We start from the raw sequence: 4,382 nt of genomic DNA on the forward strand, positions 1-4,382 counted from the left end.
AGGACTGAACCATGGAATGGGACTCATGAGAGCAGAGTGGGAAAGAGAAATGGCCTGCAGAGGAACAGGGAGGGCCAGGCCAGAGAATCTTGCCGCCTGGGCTCTGCTCTGGGGCTGGAGACTGGACCCATTTGGGGCCTGCAGTGCTGGGAAATGGGGTGGGCTGCATCTGGGAACTGACACACCCGAGCAATTCTTCAAGCCTACCCCTTGTCTCCAGGTGCCCAACATTGCCCAGTGCTCCCCAGTGCCTCCAGTGCCTGGAGATCCCAGTCACAGGGCTGTTCCCACTGCCCAGGTCCCCCATTGTTCTCCCACCTAAGGAGGTGGGATTTTCCCAAATCATATTCAGTGGCAGCCCCCTTCTTTCCCCACAGGGCTGGAGTGGAACAGGGACAATTGTGCTCAGACACGCCGGGTTTGGGGCTGGGCTGAGCTCTGGGGTGTCCCAGAGGGAAAGCTCTGGAAGGGATGGGCAGGAGCACACGGGTGGATCAGGCTTTGGGGGCCATTGGAGGATGGATTGTGTTGTGTGGGATTGTCCCCACAGGGTATGCAGCTGCTTTCAGCTCCCTGCCCACCCCCTTGGCACCCCCAGGGGCCTGGGCCCTTCCAGGGGCAGCTGCCCCGTGCAGGAAGCTGGAGGGATGCCGGGGAAGGTGGCTGGATGGGTGCCGCAGGCGGGATGGACTCTGTGCCAGGGCTGGGCTTGTGGCCAGGGCTGGGGGCTGTGCCCAGCCGGGCTTTGCCCCGGGGGCTCTCGGAGAGGGTCAGGGAGGAGTCCCGGCAGGGATAAATGTGCTCCTGCCCTTGTGCAGCCTCAGCCAGCGCTGCCCAGGCCCAGAGGAAGATGAAGGTCGCTGTGCTCAGCGTGGCCCTGCTCTTCACCATCCTGCTGAGCCCCCCGGCAGATGCCAAGGTGAGGCCCCCATGCCACGGCCATGGGCTCAGGGATGGGGATGCTCCTGCCTGCAGGAGAGAAGCTCTACTGCAGGATGGAATCGTGGCTGTGATCCCAAAAATCCTTGCTCTGGCCTCTCCCTCTCCCAGTCCAGAGGATCCTCTCTTTCCCTGACCTCCAGTGCTGGGCACTGGAGCTTCTCCCTCCCACTATTGCCTCTCTTCACTCCACTTCCACTGCAAATCTCCCTGTGCCCAGAGCCCCAGATGCTCAGGGAACCTGACCAGGGAGGTCCCTGACAAGGGAGGTCCACTGTCAATTGCTGGGAGGGCCCCCACCTCCTTCTTTTAATGGTGCTCCCAAATCCCACCTCTTGGGCCTCCCATCCCATTCTTTTTGGTCCCCTCAGGCATCTCCTCCCCAGGATCTGCTCTGTGTCCTACCCAGGGTCCCCAAACATCCTCCCACTGATCATTCCCAAAGCTTTTCTTTCCATCCTTCCCCTCAGACCTTTGCCTTTCACCCAGGCCACTGCCCTGGTACCTCCCAAGACCATTCCTTGCCTCCCTCTCCACTCCCAACCATCTCCCAGTCCCCTCATTTTTGTCCTCCTCCATCCTCCTCCTCCTGTCCCCACCAAGCCTCTCCCTTGCAGTCCCCATGTCCCTACACTTGAATTCCTTTCCCCTCCCCTGCATCCCACACAGGGCCCCTTCAACACCCCAATCCCAGTCCCGTGGGCTCCCCAGTTCCCCCCAGTTCAGCATCTTTGGGTCCCCCCCAACCTCCCCCCACCCTCCCTGCAGGCCCTGAATTCCCCTGGCTCTCCTTGTCTCCATCCCCACCCTGGGCCCTGCAGGCACAGGGGTTGGAGGTGAAACTGGGTGCAGTGGGAGCAGGGGGAGCAGAAGGGATTTTCCCCCTCAGACGGGGGCAGCCCTGGGCTGGGGGGCTGGGGACACCCGTGTCCCTCCCCCAGCCCCACAGGGGCCAATCCTGCTTAAACCTTTGCTCTCCTTGCCCAGGCACTCTTGGCAGGAACCCAAAATGATCTGCAGGTGAGTGGGCCGGGGGGACTGGAGGGCATCCAGTCTGGGAACTGGGGGACACTTTGGTCCCCCCATCCCTCGCTGGCACCGGGGACATCCCAGTGACCAGCCAGGGCTCCTGGTCTCTCTCCAGGTGGATTTAGTGGAAGTTGGGATCCTGAAGACGGCTCAGGTGGGTACCAGGAGTTCTGCCTGAGTCGGGTCCTCCCCTCACATGGCCATGACACTCCCAGCCATCCCAGTCTGACCCAGCACACTTCTGTGCACTCTACTGCCTCCCCAGAGAACACCCTGCCCCCCAGAATTTTCCCAGGAACCCACTTCCCGAGGGCCCCTGTTGCATTCCAATCCCTGACACCACAGGGCTCCCCCCAGATGCCCCAGGATCAGCCCCTCCCCAGCTGTGCCTCTTTGCCAGGACCCCCCAGTGCTCCTGGGCAGGACCACACAAGCTCCTGGACCCCGTTTCTGCCCAGAGGCACCTTCCCCAAGGACCCCATTGCTTGCCCCAGGCTCCCAGTACATCCCAGTTCAGCCCAGTGTGTCTCTAACCCTGCTTTGTCCCCAGCCCCCTGTGGTTGAGAAGGTGGTGGGGCTTGTTCGTGAGAAACGTGTGGCTGCATCCCTGGATGTCTGAGGTGAGCAGTGCCTGCAGGGAGAGGGGTCAGGACAAGGCCCCTCTTGAGTCCCATTGGACATCATGGGTGACATTTTGAGCTCTGTCTTTCAGGACTGGAAGTGGTGGTGACACCCGTGTCCTGGCCCCCTCCAGCGGCATGAGGAGATGATCATCCCTGGAGGACCCCCCTGATCCCCTGGGTGCCCTGGCAATTTCCCTGCAAGAATCAATAAACCCCTGCAGCAAAACAAATGCTCTGTGTCTGTCTGGGTGGGTGTGTTCCCACCTCCACGGGTGCCTTCCCATGTCCATGTGTGTTCCCACGTCCCCTGGGGCACCCGGTGGTTTGGGGGCACAGCGGGAAACAGGGTCTGACTGGGGCTGTCCCAGCACCGTCCCCAAGGAGCACAGCTTGGTGTCGGGGCAGGGGAGGGTCAGGGACAATCAGCCAAGGTCCCTCAGTCCTTCCCTGGGCTCTGGGAGGGATGGGAAAGGGGATCAAAGGAGCCAGCGGGTGTCAAATGCCCCCAGATCTCAAGGGCCAGGCTCGGGGCTGAAGGGATGGAGAGCAGCCCTGCATCCAAGGCCATGGGTATAGTGGGGGATGAAAAGCAGGATGGGAGCCAGCAATGGGAGCTCACAGCCCACAACCCCCCGTGTCCTGGGCTCATCCCACAGCGTGGGCAGCAGGGGAGGGGGGTTCTGCCCCTCTGCTCCGCTCAGCTGAGACCCCTCCTGCAGTGCTGCCCCCAGCTCTGGGCTCCTCTGGCTGTCTGCAACGCACCCGCCCGCAATGGCAATGGCTTGGGGGGATTCCCCTGCCAGCCCTGGCATCTCCTGCAGCTCCATGGGCTCCTCAGCACAGCAAAGACACGCACCTCTTGGGGCACTTCCAGAGGAGGCCACCAAGGGGACCCCAGGGCTGCAGCACCTCTCAGATGGAGACAGGCTGAGAGAGTGGGGGCTCTTCAGCCTGCAGAAGAAAAGGCTGTGGGGAGACCTCCTTGGGGCCTTCCAGTACTTCAAGGCAGCTTTTTAGAGACATGTGGGCAAAGGGTTCAGTAGGGCCTGTCACAATAGGACAGGGGGTGAGGGAGTTAAACTAAAAAAGTGTAAGTTCAGACTAGAGATAAGGAAGAAATATTTCATAGTGAGAATGCTGAAACACAGGAAGACATTTGCAGGGAGGTGGTGGATGCCCCATCCCTGCAAACATTCAAGGCCAGCTTGGATGGGGCTCTGAGCAAGGTGATCTAGGAAAGATGTCTCTGCTCCCCCTCCAGGGGATCCCCCGCCCTGTGCTCTTGGCTACCAGAGTGATGGGCAGCTCTCAAAGGATGCAAGTGCCCAGAGAGCAGAGGGAACACACAGGACCTCTGTTAGCAGGGACATCTTCAGGTGAGATGGGAATAGTTCGGATCAACACACTCAGGCTCCACTGTTTTGCGTCTCTGTAGTTGCACACAATGTTTGGAAGAGACTGATAACCACGAGGTCCCACAGTGTCACAGGGTCCCCTTGGTGACAGGAGGTCATCAAGTGTCCCACGGACTTGTGGGGGTAGAGTTTTTGGAGGTGTTCTCTGACCCAATCTTCCTTAGCAAGGCAAGATCTTCCTTCCAACATTCCTATAGCCTGGTCTCCCAGGCCAGAGATCCCTGAGGGCTGGTCTTGTCAGTGCAAAGGTGTTCAGTAACTCTGCCTTCTCTGCATCCTTGCCATGAGCAGAGCGGCTCAGGGGGCTCCTGGGGGTCTCTGGACACGAGATCCCCCTCACACTCTTAAGGCAACTTCCCAGGCTCACCATTCCCAG

The 4,382-nt window shown here is 60.3% G+C and overlaps 1 long non-coding RNA gene across 1 annotated transcript; it reads left to right on the forward strand.

Moving 5' to 3' along the window:
* The first annotated feature begins 1,249 nt into the window (after positions 1–1,249).
* On the forward strand, positions 1,250–2,589 carry LOC135404382 (uncharacterized). Its single transcript, XR_010425651.1, has 3 exons — positions 1,250–1,959; positions 2,084–2,122; positions 2,519–2,589. It is a non-coding gene; the product is annotated as an uncharacterized LOC135404382 (long non-coding RNA).
* The last annotated feature ends 1,793 nt before the right edge of the window (positions 2,590–4,382 follow it).

The sequence above is a fragment of the Pseudopipra pipra genome, chromosome W (genome assembly GCF_036250125.1).
Source record: "Pseudopipra pipra isolate bDixPip1 chromosome W, bDixPip1.hap1, whole genome shotgun sequence".
Taxonomy (NCBI): domain Eukaryota; kingdom Metazoa; phylum Chordata; class Aves; order Passeriformes; family Pipridae; genus Pseudopipra; species Pseudopipra pipra.